Source organism: Salvelinus sp. IW2-2015, unplaced genomic scaffold (assembly GCF_002910315.2).
Source record: "Salvelinus sp. IW2-2015 unplaced genomic scaffold, ASM291031v2 Un_scaffold890, whole genome shotgun sequence".
Classification (NCBI taxonomy): domain Eukaryota; kingdom Metazoa; phylum Chordata; class Actinopteri; order Salmoniformes; family Salmonidae; genus Salvelinus; species Salvelinus sp. IW2-2015.
This window is the reverse complement of record NW_019942637.1, coordinates 281,852-307,306: the sequence shown is the minus strand read 5'-3', so window position 1 is coordinate 307,306 and position 25,455 is coordinate 281,852. Positions and strand designations below refer to the sequence as shown.

The window sequence follows — 25,455 nt, the reverse complement described above, 5'->3', positions numbered from 1 at the left end:
TTGCTCGTACAATATGCATATTATTATTACTATTGGATAGAAAACACTCTAGTTTCTAAAACCGTTTGAATTATATCTGTGAGTAAAACAGAACTCATTTTGCAGCAAACTTCCTGTCAGGAACTGAAAAATCTCAAATCRGGGGCTCTGTTCCAGGGTCAGTTTATACATTTCCATGTAATCTATGGGTCGACATGCACTGCATACGCCTTCCCCTAGATGTCAGTAAGCAGTGAGAATTGGAATGGTGTKTCTAGGTAGATCTGAGGCCGTATAAAAGCTCTTGGAACCGGGTGTGCACTCTTTTCAACGTTCATCATGACGCAAGACAGACCTCAGGATTGCATTCTGAAAAGCTCTCGTTATAGGCTTTAGATACATCCGGCTCTGATTTTATTCGATATAGGTGTTAAAAACATCATAATGTAGTTATTTTAAACCGAGTTATATCAGTTTATATCAGTATATTGCGATTTTCGGTATTTCATTTGTGCTGCGTTATAGTGAGTTGGGCACGTCTTCGCCACATGGCTAATGTATACTGCTAATTCCAAAGTTGAAGACGACAATCTACAACCGAGCAACGATTCTTCTGGACAAAGGACAACTTGCACAAGATTCTGATGGAAGCTCATCAAATAGTAAGAACTATTTATGACGTTAATTCGTTGTTGTTGAAAAATGTTAAACTACTATTTTGGCATTAATTTCGGTGCGGTCTCACTTTAACGCATGCTGTATGTCGTAGTAACGTTAATTTTAAAAATCTAACACAGCGGTTGCATTAAGAACTAATGTATCTTTCATTTGCTGTCCAACCTGTATTTTTTAGTCAAGTTTATGATTAGTTATTGATTAGATTAGGTGCCTCTCCCAAGATTTCTCCCGACATTTTGTTTGCAGCTTGGCTGCTATTCTCATTGTATAACCACGATTTGTGCCGCTAAATATGCACATTTTCGAACAAACAATATATGTATTGTGTAATATGATGTTATAGGACTGTCATCTGATGAAGTGTTGAGAAGGTTAGTGAAAAATGTAATATCTTTTGCTGGTTTATTCGCTATCGCTAACGTGCATGAATCAATGCTGCTGTGTGGTTGGCTATTGTAGTAAGCTAATATAATGCTAAATTGTGTTTTCGCTGTAAAACACTTAAAGAATCTGAAATATTGGCTGGATTCACAAGATCTTTGTCTTTCATTTGCTGTACGCTGTGTATTTATGATGAGTATTTAGGTAATTCACGTTGCTCTCTGTAGTTATTCTAGTTGCTTTGGTGAGATTTTGTGATGGTGGCTGCAATGTAAAACTATGATTTATACCTGAAATATGCACATTTTTCGAACAAAACATATGCTATACAATAAATATGTTATCAGACTGTCATCTGATGAAGTTGTTTCTTGGTTAGTGGCTATATATATCTTTATTTGGTCGAATTTGTGATAGCTACCTATGCAGTAAAAAAAATGGTGGAGAAAAAAAAGTTGTGTCTTTTGCTATCGTGGTTAGCTAATAGAAATACATAGTGTCTTCCCTGTAAAACATTTTAAAAATCAGAAATGATGGCTGGATTCACAAGATGTGTACCTTTCATCTGGTGTCTTGGACTTGTGATTTCATGATATTTAGATGCTTGTATTTACTTGTGGCGCTATGCTAGGCTATGCTAGTCAGCTTTTTTACTGATGAGGGTGCTCCCGGAACCAGGATTGGGACCAATTAAAAGAAGAAGTTAAACAGCTTGGAAAATTCCAGAAAATTCTGTCACAGCTATAGAAGCTTCTGATAGGCTAATTTACATAATTTGAGTCAATTGGTGGTGTACCTGTGGATATGTTTCAAGGCCTACCTTCAAACTCAGTGCCTCTTTGCTTGACATCATGGGAAAATCAAAAGAAATCAGCCAAGACCTCAGAAAACAATTGTAGACCTCCACAAGTCTGGTTCATCCTTGGGAGCAATTTCCAAATGCCTGAAGGTACCACGTTCATCTGTACAAACAATGGTACGCAAGTATAAACACCATGGGACCACGCAGCCGTCATACCGCTCAGGAAGGAGACGCGTTCTGTCTCCTAGAGATGAACGTACCTTGGTGCGAAAAGTGCAAATCAATCCCAGAACAACAGCAAAGGACCTTGTGAAGATGCTGGAGGAAACAGATACAAAAGTATCTACATCCACAGTAAAACGAGTCCTATATCGACATAACCTGAAAGGCCGCTCAGCAATGAAGAGGCCACTGCTCCAAAACCGCCATAAAAAAAATAAAAAAAGCCAGACTACGGTTTTGCAACTGCACATGAGGACAAATATCGTACTTTTTGGAGAAATGTCCTCTGGTCTGATGAAACAAAAATAGAACTGTTTGGCCATAATGACCATTGTTATGTTTGGAGGAAAAAGGGGGAGTCTTGCAAGCCGAAAAACACCATCCCAACTGTGAAGCATGGGGGTAGCAGCATCATGTTGTGGGGGTGCTTTGCTGCAGGAGGGACTGGTGCACTTCACAAAATAGACGGCATCGTGAGGCAGGAAAATTATGTGGATATATTGAAGCAACATCTCAAGACATCAGTCAGGAAGTTAAAGCTTGGTCGCAAATGGGTCTTCCAAATGAACAATGACCCCAAGCATACTTCCAAAGTTGTGGCAAAATGGCTTAAGGACAACAAAGTCAAGGTATTGGAGTGGCCATCACAAAACCCTGACCTCAATCCTATAGAACATTTGTGGGCAGAACTGAAAAAGTGTGTGCGAGCGTGGAGGCTTACAAACCTGACTCAGCTACACCAGCTCTGTTAGGAGGAATGGGCCAAAATTCACCCCTTATTGTGGGAAGCTTGTGGAAGGCTACACGAAACGTTTGACGCAAGTTAAACAATTTAAAGGCAATGCTACCAAATACTAATTGAGTGTATGTTAACTTCTGACCTACTGGGAATGTGATGAAAGAAATAAAAGCTGAAATAAATCATTATATCTACTACTATTCAGACATTTCACATTCTTAAAATAAAGTGGTGTTCCTAACTGACCTAAGACAGGGAATGTTTACTAGGATTAAATGTTAGAAATTGTGAAAAACTGAGATGAAATGTATTTGTCTAAGGTGTATGTAAACTTCCAACTTCAACTCTATGTAAATTAATACATTTGCAAAAATTCCTAAAAACCTGTTTTCACTTAGTCATTATGCCATATTGTGTGTAGATTGAATTATTTAATACATTTTCGAATAAAGTCTGTAACGTAAAAACGGAATAGTTCAAAACACTTTGGAGTACTTAAATTAAATAACAGGCAGAAAGAAAATAAAAACTCCATCTTTCATCCAATCAGACGGCTTATTCGTCACAAAGCCATTTGATGTTGCCAATTATTCGATTGATTCCTTCATTGGCAACGTGGGCTAACTTTGGCAGGAAATGCCAACAACGAACAGTGAGCTATCGTATTTATGGATTAAAAAACAATTAACAAAAAGAAAAGCATTCTAAGTTAGAATTTTGTAAAGTTGGTGTGGGAGAGGCTGATTTTTTTATTTTTTATTTGATCAATGATGACAAACCATTTACAATTTAGATGGAAAGCTACTGAGGATGGTAGCGGACTGTTGGCCACTCCTATCTGTCATATCTTTAATCTGAGTCTGGAGGAAGGTGTTTGTCCTCCGGCCTGGAGGGAAGCCAAAGTCATTCCGCTACCCAAGAGTGATAAAGCGGCCTTTACTGGTTCTAACAGCAGACCTATCAGCTTGCTGCCAGCTCTTAGCAAACTGTTGGAAAAAATGGTGTTTGACCAAATACAAAGCTATTTCTCTGTAAACAAATTAACAACATACTTTTAGCATGCTTCTAGAGAAGGGCACTCAACAACTGACACAAATGACTGATGATTGGTTGAAAGAAATTGATAACAAGACGATTGTGGGAGTTGTACTGTTAGATTTCAGGGCAGCCGTTGATATTATTGACCATAACCTGTTGTTGAGAAAACGTTTTTTTTATGGCTTTTCAACTCATCTGTGACCAACCGCCTCGATCTTATCTAGCAAAATTTGAAAGTGTTTTAAAAATATGTTTTACATTGGATAAAAGTAGAGACTCATAGCTGGAAAATGGTATATCATACACTGCAGTTGGGGAACAATGGGAAAGTAATTCTGGTTTGAAAGTTAATAATGTCCCATGTAGCTCAGTTGGTAGAGCATGGCGCTTCCAACACCAGGGTTGTGGTTCGATTCCCACGGGAGACCAGTTCAGCGAAAAAAATAAAGTATGAAATGTATGCACTCATCACTGTAAATCACTCTGGATAAGAGCGTCTGCTAAATGACTAAAATGTCAAATAAACATGAAACTCCACTTTTGGGAAAATGTCCCTTGAATGTTTTGGGACACCTACTGGAGAGCTCTTCTTTCTCTAAACCCATTCAGCATCGTTCCCACCATCTTAAGCTTTAGCCCCACCCATCTCTTTAAGGATTCACATGAGGCCATGTGCTAAACAGAGTGAGTAGTTTAGTAAACAACCAACGATTTCAAGACTAAACGTGGTAAAAGTAGTAGCCTACAATAAGGAAAAGCTCTAGGTAAAAATACATTTGATCTAGTCCTTGACCTGTATCCTAATCTGACTTTGGTGCAGGTCATGTTCTTCACATTACCATCTCTGGTAAACACACTATATTTGTCACATGCACAGGTTACAGAATAAGTTGTAAACGGTACAGTGAAATGGTTACTTGAATAGTAACAATATCAAAAACAGAAATATTTTACAATTATTAGATGACGCTTACCCGACACACTTGTCTAAATTGATGGGTCATGTGAAAGAAATGCTATAACCAACCCCCAGACACATCTAGCTAAGTGGATGGGTCACTATTGTCAAGACACGTACGCATGTTCATGAAACACACGTAATCACTCCCAGACACACCTGTCTAACTTGATGGGTCATGTAATCATCTGGCGAAGTGGAGTCTTTTGTTTACCTAGCTAATCAATGAACCGGCATAATCCCAACTCATACTACTTCCAATACAAACATTGTCATAGCTGTAGTGTGAAGCTGCAGGTAGCTAAAGAGCTAACCAACTAGGTTCAATGTTAGCTAGCTAACATTAGGCTATACCTAGCAATGCAAACGGATTTCTGATTCGAATAGTATTACTACAGATCCTACATGTAACGTTAGCTAGCGAGCCAGCAATCTAACGTCGCTAGCTAGCTAACAGTACGCTTTAAACTTGCAAAAAATGCTGTGTCTTTGTGAGACGCAGAGTAGGTGAACGGATGATCTCTGCATGTGTGGTTTCCACCATGAAGCATGGAGGAGGAGGTGTGATGGTGTGGGGGTGCTTTGCTGGTGACACTGTCAGTGATTTATTTAGAATTCAAGGCACACTTAACCAGCATGGCTACCACAGCATTCTGCAGTGATACGCCATCCCATCTGTTTTGCGCTTAGGGGGACTATCATTTGTTTTTCAACAGGACAATGACCCAACACACCAACAACAACTTTTGAATGGTACTGTATATATTTTGTATGTATACATTGAAATGTAGGCTGTTTTTTACATTTGTAATCCTTGGTCTGTTCTTGTCTATTAATGTTATGTAATGTTTTCACGTGGACCCCAGAAAGAGTAGCTGCTGTTTTTGCAACAGCTAATGGGAATCCTAATTTATTTTAATTTAAAAAATTACCAGACCTGAAAATTCTCATAGTTATGTTCACCAAGGGTGACAAAACTCTCGACCGGTTAAATATGTCCTAAACCAATTTAGAACTGGACTAGAGAAGCCATCCACATCTCCAGTCTGTCCAGAAGGACATCATGGTCACCAGTGTCGAATGCAGCACCTAAATCCAAGAGGACAGAGAGCTGTTTGGCATCTGTATTGGCTCTAAGATCATTTACCACTTTAACTAAGGCTGTCTCTGTGCTGTGGTGGACACAAAACCCAGATTGGATTTTAAAAAATATATATTTTTTAGCTGTTTGAAAACCAATTTCTCCAGAATTTGGCTTAAGAATGGAAGGTTGGTGAAATTTGGGTCGAAAATTGCTAAAAGTTGAAGAATCTAGATTAATTTTCTAAAGGGGTTTCACCATAGCAGTTTTTAGAGCAGTGGGGAAAGTGCCAGTGAACAGGGAGTGATTAACAGCTTGCACTTCTTCAGATATGCAATTACATTTTTTTGGAAGGTGGTGGTGGGAATAGGATCGAGAAGGCAGGTAGAAGACTTAAGTTGTGATATTTTTTTCCTGAGCATGTCTGTGTCAACCAGGGAAAATAACTCCATAGCGCCTTTGCGTGGTAGGCTAGGGCACATATCAAACTTCTCATCATGTCTTGCTTTACTGATACCCAGCTTAAATGTTGGTTATTTATCTCTGAAATATGCCTCAAACTCATCACATTTACATGTGGAGGAAAGTTCACATAGGTTTGCGGGGGGTAGGATTTATCAGGCCATCAATGGTCGAGAAGAGCACTGTTTAATTAATCTGATTATTAGTGATCAAGTTAGAAAAATGAGCCCATCTGGCATTATCGAATCACCTTGTTATATACGCCAAGTTGTTCTCTCAGAATATCATAATGGACCTGCAACTTTGACTTTCTCCAATTCCGCTCTATAATTTCTCTTTAATGTATTTGTTTCCTCACCACATCCAACGGGCTCTCGGTTTGGATGTGTCCATTTTCAACCTTACTGGAGCTATGGCATCAATGGTTGCCCTTCATTTGTTATTAAAGTTAACTAAATCATCACATGAGGAAGGCAGAATAGGTGGTGGTGTATTGTTCAGACACAATAACATCTGCATCAACTTCAGAGGTAAGATAGTGTTTCTTAATAATGCGTTCAGTATTACCCTGTGCTGTGGGCAACAAGGCAGTAAAAAATATAGTTTTGATCAGATAAAGAAACATCAACAATAGAGGATATGTCAATAGAAAGCCTCTTGGTAATAACCAGGTCCAGACTATGGCTGTGGTTATGGCTGGGCCCAGTAGAAAGCCTCTTGGTAATAACCAGGTCCAGACTATGGCTGTGGTTATGGCTGGGCCCAGTAACATGTTGGATAAAGTCCATAGAGCCAAAAAACAAAACATAAATTCAAATGGCCTTGGAGTCAGTCTGTCAACATGAATATTAAAAACACAATGATTTGTATCATAGTTCTCAAGGACAACAGACAATAGTTCAGAGAAACCAGGAAAGAAAGTGGGGCAGTGCTTTGTTGGCCTCTACAGGGTTATAGCCAGCACTGGTAGCTGACATTTAAACAGTATAGCATGATGCTCAAAATACCCAAAGTTGACAAACAAAATGTCCTTAGTAAAAATAGAGGCGGTCACCCCACACCCGTTTCCCCTTTCAGAGTATGAAAAGCTGTAGTCTGGGGGGAATGGCAGGATATGACAGTTTGTATAAACTCGCTAGAAGGCAGAGTTAAAAGGAACATACATTAGTTTACTCACAATAACCATAGTGCCATTTCTACAGGAGTCGAAACGCTTTCCAAGTCCTCTGTTGCTTATTCTGACAGGGAGAACTGGAGCACTACCAGGCCCTGTCCGTCAGTCTCTAAAACAGTTTGATGTTGTTGGGACTGGAGCCCTACCAGGCCCTGTCTGTCAGTCTCTAAAACAGGTTGATGTTGCTGGGACTGGAGCCCTACCAGGCCCTGTCCGTCAGTCTCTAAAACAGTTTGATGTTGCTGGGACTGGAGCACTACCAGACCCTGTCTGTCAGTCTCTAAAACAGTTTGATGTTGTTTGGGACTGGAGCACTACCAGGCCTGTCTGTCAGTCTCTAAAACAGTGTGATGTTGCTGGGACTGGAGCACTACCAGACCCTGTCTGTCAGTCTCTAAAACATGTGTATGTTGCTGGGACTGGAGCACTACCAGACCCTGTCTGTCAGTCTCTAAACAGTGTGATGTTGTTGGACTGGAGCAGTACCAGACCCTGTCTGTCAGTCTCTAAAACAGTGTGATGTTGTTGGGACTGGAGCACTACCAGCCTGTCTGTCAGTCTCTAAAACAGTGTGATGTTGCTGGGACTGGAGCACTACCAGACCCTGTCTGTCAGTCTCTAAACAGTGTGATGTTGCTGGGACTGGAGCACCACCAGACCCTGTCTGTCAGTCTCTAAAACAGTTTGATGTTGCTGGGACTGGAGCACTACCAGACCCTGTCCGTCAGTCTCTAAAACAGTTTGATGTTGATGGGACTGGAGCACTACCAGGCCCTGTCTGTCAGTCTCTAAAACAGTTTGATGTTGTTGGAAACAATCCTGGAACCCCTGGCGGTTAGTGTGAATCCTGCTCGTTGCTCCCACAGCAAATCAAAGTTGTCACAAAAGGAGACATTCCTGTCGTTGCAAAGTTTCTTCTTCTACTCGTTTAGGGTCCTCCCTCAGATCACCTAAAGCGAAGGTCGTTAAAACCTACGTGACTGACGATGGTGTCAATATCGGAGTAGTTGGCCAGAACCATTTATGTAAAGCCCTTTTAATTTAATTTTTACTAACAACAGTAGAACAATAGTCTAGTGAACTGGACTGAAGGACATATTCTCTGGACAGAGACAGAAACAGACAGACAGCCGAGGACTGTGAAATCTACGTGATCCATGTGAATTCAGTCTGAATATGGTTTCATATGTTGATAAACATTGGTTGCTAGAGGTTTGAGTGAAAACAGAGAGGGTAGGCTAGGGATAGACTGACTCACTACTAGTCTCTCCAGCCAAGCAGCTATGCAGACAGAGGACACCTAGATACAACAAGACCTGGGTTCAAAGAATATTTAAAATCTTTCAAATACTTTGAGCCTTTTCTCTAGCCTGCCTGTAGTCCCAGGAGGCTGGATTTTTGCACTTCTGGGACTATTATATTAGTCCATTAGCCAGGCAAGCTCAATCAAGCACAGATAATGTATTTAAATGAATTTAAATACTATTTGAACCCAGGTCTTATGTGGACAGACAGCTCCGACCTCCAACAACCACTACACTTCCTGTGTTTCCAAAACAAAGTCTCCTTCACACTAACCTACCTTACCCTAGCCTAGGGTGTGTGCGATATAGGCGCCAAAGGTAGCCATAACTTCGCATTTATCATAACTGTAAATAAACTCACTGGGACAAAATAATACACCATTGTTTTTGGTCTTAGTGAACTTTCTCCTATTGTAAACATTGTCTAAATATTCAGTACATGTATAGCTAGTTCTCTCTTTTAGCTACTGGTGTACAATTACAGTATATTGTACGTACACTACTGCACAGTATAATACACTGCGTGTAGGCTACATGACGTAAGGGGTAATCAACGAGGGGCTATGCGTACTCTGAAAAATAATGCGCTCTCACATCCCACGTTGTGAATCGAGCCACGAATTGATAATGACGCTTGTACCAAGGCTATTTTAGCCGCTAAGAAATGTGTTCAACATTCATTGAAGTAGCTAGCACGTCTACTAGATAGTTACAGTAGTTGCCTTGGTAACCAAACAAACAGACTTGCTAGCTTAGCTAACCAAACCATCAGTTCTCTTATGCTATTATGCTATTATGAAAATCGAATTCAACAATGCCAATAGTGGAGGGGTCAAAATAAGAAGTAACAGTATTTGGTGTGGCCACCAGCTGCATTAAGTACTGCAGTGCATCTCCTCCTCATGGACTGCAACAGATTTGCCAGTTCTTGCTGTGAGATGTTACCCCACTCTTCCACCAAGGCACCTACAAGTTCCCGGACATTTCTGGGGGGAATGGCCATAGCCCTCACCCTCTGATCCAACAGGTCCCAGACGTGCTCAATTGGATTGAGATCCGTGCTCTTCGCTGGCCACGGCAGAACACGGACATTCCTGTCTTGCAGGAAATCATGCACAGAACGAGCAGTACGGCTGGTGGCATTGTCATGCTGGAGGGTCACGTCAGGATGAGCCTGCAGGAAGGGTACCACATGAGGGTGGAGGATGTCTTCTCTGTAACGCGCAACGTTAAGATTGCCTGCAATGACAACAAGCTCAATCCGATGATGCTGAGAGACACCGCCCCAGACCATGACGGACCCTCCACCTCCAAACCGAGAGTACAGGCCTCGGTGTACCGCTCATTCCTTCGACGATAAACGCGAATCCGACCATCACCCCTGGTGAGAAAAAAACGCGACTCGTCAGTGAAGAGCACTTTTTGCCAGTCCTGTCTGGTCCAGCGACGGTGGGTTTGTGCCCATAGGCGATGTTGTTGCTGGTGATGTCTGGTGAGGACCTGCCTTACAACAGGCCTACAAGCCCTCAGTCCAGCCTCTCTCAGCCTATTGCGGACAGTCTGAGCACTGATGGAGGGATTGTGCATTCCTGGTGTAACTCGGGCAGTTGTTGTTGCCATCCTGTACCTGTCCCGCAGGTGTGATGTTCGGATGTACCGATTCTGTGCAGGTGTTGTTACGTGGTCTGTCACTGCGAGGACGATCCGCTGTCCGCTCCCTGTAGCACTGTCTTAGGCGTCTCACAGTACGGACATTGCAATTTATTGCCCTGGCCACATCTGCAGTCCTCATGCCTCCTTGCAGCATGCCTAAGGCAAGTTCAAGCAGATGAGCAGGGACCCTGGGTATCTTCTGTTGGTGTTTTTCAGAGTCAGTAGAAAGGCCTCTTTAGTGTCCTAATTTTTCACAACTGTGACCTTAATTGCCTACCGTCTGTAAGATGTCAGTGTCTTCACGACCTTTTCACAGGTGCATGTTCATTAATTGTGTATATTTCATTGAACAAGCATGAGAAACAGTGTTTAAACCCTTTACAATGAAGATCTGTGAAGTTATTTGGCTTTTTACAAATTTTCTTTGAAAGACAGGGTCCTGAAGGGACGTTTCTTGTTTTGCTGTGTTTATAGCTAGTAGGTAAGGTTACGTAACCTCATTTAGTCCTACCTGCTATGGTGGGTTTTAAATTAAATTGGTATTCACACATTTGTTTTTGAGGTAGAATTACTGTCATGTTATTGATGCCAAATTGCACTCTCTCTATTCCAGAACCAATGGATGTGCCTGAGACTCATCACCTCTCAACTAGGTCAGCTGGTTCAACCTGGAAGAACAGGTGTGTCCAGAAGAGCCCAGCTCCAACACCTGACTTAAATAAATCAACACACCGAATCACGGCGATAGGCTATGCTTTGACATAGAACGCAATGCTCCACTCTCAAGTTGAAGTTGTTGACTGATGCCATGGTGGCGGCTGCTAAGAAGAAGGGCGCAGCTGAGAACCAGAAGGCAGCACTGGTCCACACCTGCCCTGTCTGTCGGGTGAGTAGTATTGGTTGGTACTCTATGTGCCTTTAGGTTCCTCTCCATACGTAAGCTATTGTACTGGCTTGTGTAGTACAGTCTTTCATATGTGTAGTAGTTTGTTGTATCGTATTGCTTCGTTTATCATTTGTGCCAACTTTGAATTCGATCTAAGCCACAGATTAATTTCCTCCATTTTGTAATTGACCTTTATAAAAAATCGAATTAAATCAAATTTTATTGGTCACATACACATGGTTAGCAGATGTTAATGTGAGTGTAGGGAAATGCTTGTGCTTCTAGTTCCGACAGTGCAGTAATATCTAACAATTCCGACAACAACTACCTAATACACACAAATCTAAAAGGTGAATGAGAATGTGTACATGTGATGAGTAATGTAAGATATGTAAACATTATTACAGTGGCATTATTTAGAAGTGCCATTGTTTAAAGTGACCAGTGATCCATTTATTAGTGTCCTGGGATTGGGTCTCAATGTAGGCAGCAGCCTCTCTGAGTTAGTGATTGCTGTTAAGCAATCTGATGGCCTTGAGATTGAAAAACAGCTTATATCTCTATCTGAAGACATCCAAAGACATTCAAGCAGCTCTTTGAGAGCTAGTATCCCAAGTCTCCAATGGTCCCTGTACTGGTTGATGTGCAGGCCTAAGTGACCACACACACACACTCAAATGGACCTACAGCTGCGGTACGATTGGAGCTCCCGAGTGGCGCAGCGGTCTAAGGCACTGCATCTCAGTGCTTGAGGCGTCACTACAGACACAGCCTGGATTCGAACCAGGGTATCACAACAGTCCGAGATTGGGAGTCCAATAGGGGCGGTGCACAATTGGCCCAGCGTCGGCCGGGTATGGCCGGTGTAGGCCGTCATTGTAAATAATACTTTTTTAACTGACTTGGTTAGGTTAAATAAAAATGTTATAAGATTCTTCCATCATTCACACACAGTAGACATAGAATAAAACCACCATGTTGTCAACAAAACACTGTCCTCAAATGCTTAGGTTGTATTGTCTATGGCTCAATTTGTTGAAATGCTGTGATCACCAATGGACTTTAATAATGATGTGATTCACAGACACACGATGACCACGATTTGACTGCTGCAACTGAGACGGAATGATATCGAAGGACACACGTGGAGACCCCAAGTATGACTGGACATGGGCCAGATATTTGTGACAACCTAAAAACGGATGCAGAAGCCCACCAGCACCCCATTTTAAATGTTTATTCCATCGCCAACCATCTCTAGCTACCCCTTATTCCACACTATTCCTTGTATGGTCCCTCAACTTCAGACACTTTGAAACTCTCCATCTTATTTTTTAAATTTATTTTACCTTTATTTAACTAGGCAAGTTAGTTAAGAACTAATTCTTACTTACAATGACGGCCTAGGAACAGTGGGTTAACTGCCTTGTTCAGGGGCAGAACGAAAGATTTTTACCTTGTCAGCTCGGGGATTTGATCTTGCAACCTTTCGGTTACTAGTCCAACGCTCTAACCACTAGGCTACCTGCCGCCCCTACACACTCTAACCACTAGGCTACCTGCCGCCCCTACACTCTAACCACTAGGCTACCTGCCCCCCTACACTCTAACCACTAGGCTACCTGCCGCCCCTACACTCTAACCACTAGGCTACCTGCCGCCCCTACACTCTAACCACTAGGCTACCTGCCGCCCCTACACTCTAACCACTAGGCTACCTCCCGCTTCTACACTCTAACCACTACCTTCACTAATTTTCCATTTGCTGCTTTGGTCACTTGTTGTTCTCCTGTGTTGATAATATCTACACTCAGTAACACCTTGAAAAGTGGTGTACTATTTTTACAACTTTATTCTTTGTTTCTCCTTCCCCTGTGTAATGCTTCTGTTTATTCTTGGGGTTCAGACTGAATGCAGTGATAAATGTGTTGGTAAACTGAGCTACAGTGTATTCAGAAAGTACTCACCTTGAATTTTTACACGTTGTTACGTTACAGCCTTATTCTAAAATGGATTACTTAAAAAAAAAAAAATATCATCAATCTAGACACAATACCCCATGATGACAAAGTGAAAATAGGTTTTTAGGATTTTCTGCAAATGTATATAAAACAAAAATGTTTTACCACAGGTAGACGCCAATCAAGTTGTAGAAACATCTCAAGGATGATCAATGGAAACAGGATGCACCTGAGCTCAATTTCAAGTCTCATAGCAAAGGGTCTGAATAAATAAGGTATCTTAATTTTTTTTTATACATTTACAAACATTTCTAAAAACCTGTGTACAGCTGCAGCTATACATAGACCATCTGTACACAGCCCGTCCGTAAATAGCCCGTCTGTACACAGCCCGTCTGTAAATAGCCCGTCTGTAAATAGCCCGTCTGTAAATAGCCCATCTGTAAATAGCCCATCCAACTACCTACCTAATCCCCATATGTTTTTCTGCTCTTTTGCACACCAGTGTTTCTACTTGCACAACCTCATCTGCAGTGTTAATTGCTAAATTGTAATTATTTCACCACTATGGCCTATTTATTGACTTACCTCCTTACTTCATTTGCACACACTGTATACAGATTTTTTCTCTTGTGTTTGTTCATCCCATGTGTAACTGTGTTGTTTATGTGGCACTGCTTTATCTTGGCCAGGTCGCAGTTGTAAATGAGAACTTGTTCTCAACTGGTCTACCTGGTTAAATAAAGGTTAAATAAAACATGTAATGGTGCAGCCATCACTATGTTTGAAGAAATGGAGAGTGGTACTCAGTAATGTTGTCTTTTCCCCAAACATAACTTCTATCCTCAATACAAAGTGTAAATTGCTTTGCCACATTTCTTGCAGTGTTACTTCAGTGCCTTGTTGTAAAAAGGATGCATGTTTTGGAATCTTTTTTTATTCTGTTCATTCTGTCAATCAGGTTAGTATTGTGGAGAAACTACAATGCCGTTGATCCATCCTCAGTTTTCTCCTATCACAGCCATTCAACTCTATAACTGTTTTAAAGTCATCATTGGCTTCATGGTGAAATCCCTGAGCGGTTTCCTTCCTCTCCGAAAACTGAGTTAGGAAGGACGCCTGTATCTTTGTCGTGACTGGGTGTATTGATACACCACCCAAAGTGTACAAAATAACTTCACCGTGCTCAAAGGGGATATTCAATGTCTGCTTTTTTTATTTGACCCATCTCTGCAAACCATTGGAAAACCTCCCTGGTCTTTGTGGTTGAATAGGAGTTTGAAATGAACTGCTCGACTGAGGGACCTTACAGATAAATGTATGTGGGTGGTACAGAGACGAGATATTCATTCAAAACTCATATTAAACATCATTATTTAATGATATTAGTGTGAGTCCATGCAACTTGTGACTTTTTTTACTCCTGAATGTATTTAGGTTTGCCCTAACAAAGAGGTTAACTACTTACCAACTGAAGACATTCCAGCTTTTCATTTTTCATGAAATAGTCAAAATTCGATATACATAGTTACACTTTTACATTAAGGGTATTGTGTGTAGACCAGTAACAATTTTTATTTTAATTTAATCCATTTTAAATTCAGACTAACACAACGTGGGAAAAGTCAAGTGGTGTGAATACTTTCATTGGAAAAACACAGCAGCTTTTAGGCATGTTTTGTATAACAACAAAGTTGGCTCTTTTACAATGGGGGGTCAATGGAAAATAATGTTTGGTTTCCCCAATTTGTGGGAGTGGTCGAGGGGAATTTCTTCTTATGATGCTATGAATACCGACTCGGAGTATAAATTACAATACCTTATTCGTCAATCCACAGTGTAATAAAAATGAATTTACACAATAGACCAACTAATATTTCATAACTGAAATGATAACAGCGGAGTCATGTTAGTGTTGACATTGTGTATCATAAATCTCTCAGTGCATTGTGGAATGCAAATCAGCTAGGTTTATATTCTCAAAAAAAAAGCTGCATTGTAAAACAAGCTCGTACAAGACAGAGGAGAACAAGACACATCTTGTCTCTCTCTCTACTGATCCGGTTTCTGCACCTCCTCTGAGGTTTAGCATGAAATAAACACAATTTAACCTGTCAGAAACAGTGTTCTGCAGAAGTACGTAGAGTGGCCAGCCAAATAGTAAAAGTAGTAGATGAGGTGCCCCCAGGGTCCCCGAGTTTGGGAAACACTGGTCCAAGACTATATGGCGAGGATCATTTTCAAGTAAGAGAACATTAAACCTGTCTTCTCTTGAGATTATAAAAGTATTATTGACAGTTTAACTGCAAGATTTGAATGGCCACAATGTTTGTTCTTCAATTTACAGTGCATTCGGGAAAGTATTCAGACCCATTGACTTTTTTTCCACAGTGTTACGTTACAGCCTAATTCTAAAATGTATTAAAAACAATATTTTCCACCCTCATCTATTTACACACAATACCCCATAATGACAAAGAGAAAACAGGTTGATTGGACATGATTTGGAAAGGCAACACACCCGTCTGTAGGTCACAGTTGACAGTGCATGTCAGAGCAAAAGAAGCCATGAGGTCGAAGGAATTGTCTGTAGAGCTCAGAGACAGGATTGTGTCGAGGCACAGATCTGGGGTAGGGTAGCAAAAAATGTCTGCAGCAATGAAGGTCCCCAAGAACATAGTGGCCTTCATTTTTAAATGGAAGAAGTTTGGAACCACAAAGACTCTTCCTAGAGCAGGCCGCCCGGCCAAACTGAGCAATCAGGGGAGAAGGGCCAAGAACCCGATGGTCCCTCTGACGGAGCTCCTCTGTGGAGAGGGGAGAACCTTCCAGAAGGACAACCATCTCTGCAACACTCCACCAATCGGGCCTTTATGATAGAGAGGCCAGATGGAAGCCACTCCTCAGTAAAAGGCACATAACAGCCCACTTGGAGTGGGCTGATTAAACCAAGATTGAACTCTTTGGCCTGAATGCCAATCGTCACGTTTGGAGGAAACCTGGCACCATCCTTACGGTGAAGCATGGTGGTGGCAGCATCATGCTATGGGGATGTTTTTCAGTGACAGTGACTGTGAGACTAGTCAGGATCGAGGGAAAGATGAACGGAGCAAAGTAGAGAGAAATCCTTGATGAAAACCTGCTCCAGTGTACTCAGGACCTCAGACTGATACAAAGGTTCACCTTCCAACAGGACAACGACCCTAAGCACACAGCCAAGACAACACAGGAGTGGTTCTGGGACAATTTTCTGAATGTCCTTGAGTGGCCCAGCCAGAGCCTGGACTTGAACCCGATCAAACATTTCTGGAGAGACCTGAAAATAGCTGTGCAGCGATGCTGCCATCCAACCTAACAGAGCTTGAGAGGATCTGTAGAGAAGAATGGGAGAATCTCCCCAAATAGCTTATAGCGTCATACCCAAGAAGACTTGAGGCTTTAATCCCAAAGGTGCTTCAACAAAGTACTGAGTAAAGGGTCTGAATACTTAAGTAAATGTGAAATGTCAACAACAACAAAAATCCGCTAAATTTGCGACCATTTCTATAAACCTGTTTTTGCTTTGTCATTATGGGGTATTGTGTGTAGATTGATGAGGGAAAAAACGATTTAATCAATTTTAGAATAAGACTAATCTAAAAGGGGACAGTACTTTCCCGAAGGCCCCGTATTTATTTTATTCAAAACAGAAAAATGTATTTAAAAAAGGTTACATTGAAAAAAATAAAGGGTTATATCGATCTTAACTATTATATCTTTCAGATTTTACATAGCCTAAATTAATCCAAAATGACCATTAGGTAGGGCCCTATAACATCTGTTATTTTGTTCTTTCCCAAATTCCTTTTAGATTTTCCAGGTTTCTGTTTATCCCATTTATTTCAGGTTTTCGCTCTCAAAAATCACTTTTTTTTATTTTTTTATTATTGAAAAACAACTTAATTGGATGTTGTAAGTCCACAACAATGCTTGAAAACACATGAGACCACTTTTGAGGTCTGGGGGGAAAAATCTGGGAAATTTAGATTGAGGTGTTTTTTTTAAATTCAAGTGCGCACCTAGCAAGAGACTGTTGTTTAGCGCACATGGTAGAGTTTGCTAAATAAATACCCACTGGGTTGACTAAAATAATGATGATATCATTCTTTCAGGTAAGCATAGGCTACTTTTTAGTTAACATTTCATTTAGAAGGTTTTTCAGAAAGCCTTTCCATCTACTAGAAGCTCATCTTCATTAGCATCAATGCTAACAGCTACACAAAGTGGTACACACACACACACACACACACAGGCATTCTCGTTGCCTCTTCAGAAAAGTTGCAGGACATACGAATCACTTGTCATGAACTTGGGCAAATTCATTTAGTTGATTCCCTACTAAAAAAGGTCAATACATTTTCTTATATTGTTGATTTCTGTTTTAATGCCTGAATTCCGAGGGCCCTCATTATAATATTATCCACTACCATCTACCTCGAATGCTTTCATTTATCTCCATTATCTGCATTTATCTGTGATAAATTCACCAGCATCGTGCTCGCTCTCTCTCCCTCTGTGTAAAGAACAAGCTGATATTCAGTTCCTACTTCCTGCATTGTAAACTGCCAGTGTGTATCTTTGATTACGTGTACATTAAACCAGTTTATAGGCATGACAAGTGGAAGAGGTGTGTGTGTGTGTGTGTGTGTGTGCTAAAACCCTACACCCCAACCTGAGCATTCCTTTCCGCCACCTCTGGTCTCTTGGCTCTCCCACCCCTACAGGAAGGCAGCTCCCTCTTGGCCCAGTCAAAGCTCTTCTCTGTCCTGCCACCCCAATGGTGGAACAAGTTTCCCCCTAAAGTCAGGACAGCGGAGTCCTTTGCCCAATCTTTCGAAAAACGTCTGAAACCCTACCCGCTTTGAAGAGTTCCTTAAAATAACTCTCACGTCACCTCGACTCTCCTCCCTACTAGAAGTGACTTTGCGGATAAATACTTAGTTGAGGGAAAATGTACATAATACGATTGCTTGTCTCACAAAGCTATGTTACGATAAATGCACTAATTGTAAGTCGCTCCGGATAAGAGCGTCTGCTAATTGACTAAAATGTTTTTAAAAATGTGTGTGTGTGTACACTCTGTCTGTCTGTCTTTGTGTGTCTTACTAGGAGGCAGAGTCGTTGAGCTGGTACTCTCTGGAGCGTAGGAAGCAGGTCTGGACCCCGCTGTCCGTCCACAGTCTCCGTATCACGCCGGTCAGATCTGATGAGATCACACCCTCTGCCGTTGTACCAGCCAATACAAACAGCTGACGGGCATCGTCCTGGCAACAGAGACATCCCCATTAGAACACTGACTGATTGGTTGATTACGTTTTAATGTCACGTGCACAAGTACAGTGAAATGCCTTTCTTGCAAACTAAAACATTCAATAATCAATAACAATGTAATACTAGAAAAAAAACACAAGAAATAAGAATAAGAAATACACAAAGTAAGTAAGTAAGGATATATTTAAATAGTAATTTCCAACACCATATTTACATGTGCAGGGATACTGGAGTGATGGAGGTAGATATGTATAGGGGGAAGGTGACAGGGATACTGGAGTGATGGAGGTAGATATATATAGGGGGAGTGATGGAGGTAGATATGTATTGTGATGGAGGTAGATATGTATAGGGGGAGTGATGGAGGTAGATATGTATAGGGGGAGTGCTGGAGGTTAGTAGAATATATAGGGGGTAAGTGATGGAGGTTTGTTAGGGGGTGATGAGGTAGATATGTATAGGGGGAGTGATGGAGTAGATATGTATAGGGGGAGGGAAGGATATGGAGTGATGAGGTAGTATGATTAGGGTAGGAGGTATGGGTGATGGAGGTTAGATATGTATAGGGGATGATGGAGGTAGATAGATATGTATGGGTGATGGGTAGATAGGGAGGGGAGTGATGGGGGTAGATATGTATAGGGGAGTGATGGAGGTAGAATATGTATGGGGGAAAGGGGAACAGGATACTGGAGTGATGGAGGTAGATATGTATAGGGGGAGTGATGGAGGTGATATGTGATATGGGGAATGATGGAGGTAGATATGTATATGGGGAATGGGCAAGTAGTAGGTAGATATGTATTGGGGGAGTGATGGAGTAGATATGTATAGGGGGAGGTGATGGAGGTAGATATGTATAGGGGGAGTGATGGAGGTAGTATGTATGAGGGAGTGGAAGGGACGGGTACTGGATATGTATAGGGGTGAGTGAGGAGGTAGATATGTTAGGGAGTGATTGAGGTAGATATGTGTAGGGGGAGGAACAGATACTGGAGTGATTGGAGTAGACTTATTGTAAGGGGGAGTGATGCGAGTAGATATGGATAGTGGGTGATGGAGTAGATTATGTCTAGGGGAGTTGTGGAGGTCATATGTATAGTGGATAGGATGTGATGGTATTATATGATAGGGGATAACTGCGACAGGTGTACGTGGTGTGTTAATGGATGGTAATATGATAGGTAGGTGGAGTGTATTGGAGGTAGATATGTATAGGGGGAGTGATGGAGGTAGATATGTGTAGGGGGAAGGTGACTAAGCAACAGGACATAAGATAAACAGAGTAGCAGCAGCTTGTATGTGAGTGGGTGTGCAGAGTCAGTATAAATGTATGTGCAGATTATGTGAGTGAGCAGATGATGGCGTGAGTGTTTGTGTTTTGGAGTGACAGTGTGTGGTGTGTGTGTTTTGGAGTAACAGTGTGGTGTGTGTGTGTGTGTGTTTTGAAGTAACAGTGTGGTGTGTGTGTGTGGTGTGTGTGTGTTGTCATAACTCTTCTGTGAAGATGTGAAGGATCAGGTTGCAGTGTGTCCTCTCTACAGCGCCCTCTCTCTCTCCCGCAGAGGGGGAGGCAGAGGGAGGGGGGAGGGGACAGCGCCCTCTCTCTCTCCCGCAGAGGGGGAGGCAGAGGGAGGGGGGACAGCTTTATGGCGGTCGTAAAATACGCTGTCTTTATGCTCTGTAGTGTTTCGAGATTGGAATGTAAACTGTGGTACACAAAGAAACACTTGGACATCAAAACTTTTGAATAATTGAACAGTATTTCTGTATTCCAAGCAGTTGAAATGGTCCGTGGACACTTAAGGAACAGTCCTGTCGAGTTTGTTTCATTTGGTGACCTCATGAAGGACAGGAGACACAAATGACTGTTTCTTTGAGTTGTATACACCTCTCAATTATGGGGTTTACATCTGAATGTTGTATAAAATGATTGAGCTCTGATAATATTATTAAATGTTACTGTAAAGGGATTAGTATATATGGGGCGGCAGGTAGCCTAATGGTTAGAGTGTTGGGCCAGTAACCGAAAGGTTGCAAGATCGAATCCCCCGAGCTAACAAGGTAAAGAAATATGTTGTTCTGCCCCTGAACAAGGCAGTTAACCCACTGTTCCTAGGCCGTCATTGAAAAAAAATAATTGTTCATAACTGACTTGCCTAGTTAAATAAAAGGTAAAATAAAAATGTTAAAATATATATACGTATAGTTTAGAGCAGCAGACATATCCCTGGACTACACAAGACATGTTCTGGCGTGTATGTGTACTAACAGACTACATGTCTACTATATGAGACAGTATATCCACACACACACACACACACACACACACACACTACTTCATACAGTGTCATGAATTTAGTGTGGTGCAATGAACTGCATTGTGGCAACAAGGATAGTAGACAGGGAGGTGGGAGTAATAAGCCTGTAATAAATATGTAATTGCAATGAGGAAGAAATGTGTTTTGGAAGGAAGGAAGGAAGGAAGGAAGGAAGGAAGGATGGTTAGAAATGACAAAATAAAGACAGAATGGCAGGTCACCACCTGGCATGATGTTAAAAGCATTGAGGCAGGTGAAGTTGCAGAACAAAATCAAAAAAAATCAGGAGTACAGCGAAGGATTTTGACATAAATGACCGTACTCTGACTCGGTATTGTCAAAAGGTTACCAGAGAAGAAGTTGACAGGAAGACAGCCACGCCAACAACAGTGGTTGTCTATCCAAAACCACGGCAGGTTTCTTCCACCTGATTTGGAGATGCAGCTAGTTCAGTGTATTACTATGTCAGCTGACATGTATTCTGGTCTGTCGCCAAGTGAGGTCAGAAGACTTGCCTACCAGTTTTGCTGTGTCACACCAGCTGTAGAGCGGGTTTACAGGCTTCTTAAAAGCAGCACCCAATGCCGTCGCTGAGAAAGGAGGAGGCAACTAGCCTTGCCAGGACAAGCAGCTTCAACAGAGAGAAAATGTTCATGCCATCTTCGACAATGTAGCAGAAGTGCTACAGAGATATCAAGTGGTACCAGGAGACGTATGGAATGTCGATGAAGCTGGGGTGACCACTGTACATAAACCTGACAGAGTGGGGGGGATATCAGTTTAGACCAGGAGACGTATGGAATGTCGATGAAACTGGGGTGACCACTGTACATAAACCTGACAAAGTGGGGGGCAGACGTGGACTCAAACAAGTAGGGTAACTGACCTCCGCTGAAAGGGGTACCCTCGTCACACTGGCCTGTGCCGTCTCAGCCACAGGGAATAATAATACACCTCCATATTTTATATTCCCCCGTGTCAACTTCCCCAATCATTTCCTGATCAACGAGACACCTGGCCTGAAAAGGAAGGGAAAATCCCTCTGGGTGGATGAAAGATGTGCACTTTGTTGACTTCCTGAAACATTTCGTTGAGCATACGAAGTGCTCAAAGGAGAAGACCTGTTTACTCCTTTTGGACAAAACCACGAGTCTCATCTGTCCATTCAATCATGCCAAAGAAAACGGCATAATTATGCTGTCATTCCCACCCCATTGCTCTCATCAGCTTCAACCCTTAAACAGGTCTGTCTACGGGCCGCTAACGAGGCACATCAACACAGCGTGTGATTCCAGCCCTGCCAGCACCATTCCAGCACCAACCTGCCAGGCCCCAGCACCAACCTGCCAGGCCCCAGCACCATTCCAGCCCTGCCAGGCACTAGCACCGACCCAGCACCAACCAGCCAGGCCCCAGCACCAACCACCAGCCAGCCCAGCACCACCACCAGACCAGGCCCCAGCACCAAACACGCAGCAGGCCCCAGCACCGAACCACAGCCAAGGCCCAGCAACACCAAGCCCAGCAGGCCCCAGCACCAACCAGCCAGGCCCCAGCACCAACCAGCCAGGCCCTAGCACTATTTCAGCCCTGCCAGGCCCTAGCACCAACCTGCCAGGCCCCAGCACCATTCCAGCCCTGCCTAGCACGAGCTCAGACACAGACCTGCCCAGTTCTCATGTCAGCACCAGCTCACCCTCGCCCAGCAATCCCATAGCTGACAGCAGACTACCATCTCCAGAGGACATCCGGCCATATCCAAAAGCCCCCTGAAAACCAGCTTGACAAGGCAGAAAACGGCGCAACACCGCAATTCTAACTGGCACACCAGTGAAGCAGGCACTAAGAATAAGGCACAATCTAGCAAAAGGCTGTTTTCCTAAGAAAGGGAAGCGGGGGGGAGGGTCAATCTGGATCAGTAAAGAACAAGGCGGCAGCTAAAAAATTTTTTATCGTAGAAGAGTCTTCATCAGATGAAAAGGAGTATTTCTGCCTAGTCTGTGTGGAGCCATTTTCAAACAGCCTTCCAAAGGAGACTTGGGTGAAGTGTGTGAGATGCAACAAATGGGCCCATGATTCCTGCACCTCAGGCCAGGCAATGTATGTGTGCCAGAACTGTGACTGAAGATGATTCTGATTATTACGGATGTCCGTCGTATAGGCTGTTACAAAACGGTGCATTAGGGTGTTTAAACATCACTGTTTTGTTTTGTTAAGACTTTAAACATTTCAGCAAGTTATCTGCACAATTACATTCCATTCCCGATTCAAACAAATACCGTGGATCTATGTGCACGCCAGTCAACGTTCGATTTCAAATTTCAAAGTAAAGTGGTCGTACCACTTAATGAATGTGTGCTCTGCCAGCATTATTGTTTTGATTGACAGGCATAATTTGCCACATTTTCTTGGCATGATTGTTTTTATTTTGAGTTCTTTAATGAAGTTAAATTTGATTTTGAAATTAAAAATCAATATTCAATTAATTAGTTTTGTTCTTATTTGTTGATAATCCAAGGTGACAATTTACCCGACGTAGCGTGACAATTTTCCCACTGATGGGGCAAATTGTCACAAGTACACTCTCTATTTAACGGTCTACAACTCCGTACTGAAATAAGATATGAAGATGTAATGAATACAAAATGTGCCCAAGACTTCAGTCTTTCATTTGGTATGACATTTATACCATTGTGATGTATTGTGCCCAGTAAATGTTAGACAGCGTGAAAAGTGTGACAACGTACCTCGCTCTCCCCTACTCTGAAGTATCTAATATAACAACCTACAACTCCGACGGACTCTGATCTCTGGTGGACAAACCTGAGGCTTTCTGTCGAATGACTATCCAGCAGACGGACCGGCGATCGCAGAGAGGGACAACCAAAACATACTCGTAAATATGTCAATTGCAACTTATTTTCGAATGAGCGGTTGTTCATGTTCAAAGTATTAGCAATTTCTATGAGTGTAGTTATCAGCTCTGAGTTGCCCCTCTCTTGAGCTGTCCCCCACCCCCTTTCCTTAGTCTACCAAGCCGTCATATCGGCTTAGCCCACCAGGGACTTTTCTATCATGTCAGTAACCAATGTATGACCTATTTGTGTGTGTGCTTATGTAATTCTGTGATTAAGTTAGTTAGTAAATAAATGATTAAAACAATTGGGTACATCACTGATTCATGATCTAGGCTAGGGGTCGTGCAGATATCCAAGGGTTTGCGACATTCAGAATATGACTGATGAGGTAACAAAACATTAATAATTGACAAGATATGAAAATATCTGAAGAGAGTTAAATTCGGGAAATTGACACTATAAACATGTTCCCGTGGTGCCCCGACTTCCTAGTTAAAGTTACATCATTAGTTTAATGACGTAATTAAAATTACACAGAATTGTTTTGATAATATACAGTCTTCACATTTAATGATAGTCAAGGCTACGACAGTGTGTTGGGGTGACAGTGTGTGTGTGTGTGTGTGTGTGTGTGAGTGTGTTGGGGTGGTCCGACATGGTCCTCCAAACCAGGTTGCATGGTCCTCCAAATCCCTCAAAAAGGTTCGACATGGGTCCCTCCAATCCAAAGCGCCGACACGCGTCCCTCCAACTCCTCAACAGGTTCGACATGGTCCCATCCAATCCTAAAAAGTTTCGACAACGGTCATCTGAGAACATATGTGGCCGCCATTGTTATGGTATGGCCACCCAGGACCGCCCCTCGATTCGCATGGCGCTACAGAGGGTGTGGTGGACAGCCCAGTAACATACACTGGGGGCGTTGAGCGCCTGCCATCCTGGACCTCCATATCAGGAGTGGGAAAAGAAGGTCCGGAAAAATCGCAAAGACCCACCACCCAGCCAATAAGACTAATTTTCTCTGCTGCCGCCGGAAAGAGGTACCGGTGCATCAAGTCTGCACCACAGCCTCTGGAACAGGTTCTGTCCCAAGCCATACGGGTACCGGTGCATCAAGTCTGCCAGCCAACAGGCTCTGGAACGGTTCATCCCCAAGCCATACGACTGATAAACCAGCTAGCACTGACTGAGTTTACCTCGTACTTTATTGACCTTTTTTATTTCAAAATATTTGCACACTGTGACTCTATGCAACACTCAAGACCCTACACCACACACACACACACACGTCACCCAAAACACACACACACAGCACACACACACACACACACACAACACACACACCACAACACACACACACAACACAACCACACACGTCACCCAACACCACACACTGTCACCTCAACACACACACTGCACCCCAACACACCACACACACACACACACACACACACAACACACACACCACACACACACACACACACACCACACACACACACAGTCACACACACAACACACAAACAGTAACAGTCACACACACACACACACACACACCACACACACACACACAGTCACACACACACACACAGTCACCCAACACAACACACACACACAACACACTGTCCCACCCAACACACACACACACCCA

The 25,455-nt window shown here is 42.4% G+C and overlaps 1 pseudogene; it reads right to left on the bottom strand.

Moving 5' to 3' along the window:
* LOC112069070 (guanine nucleotide-binding protein G(i) subunit alpha-3-like) overlaps positions 1-25,455 on the bottom strand; it is a 76,665-nt pseudogene that overhangs the window by 21,580 nt on the left and 29,630 nt on the right.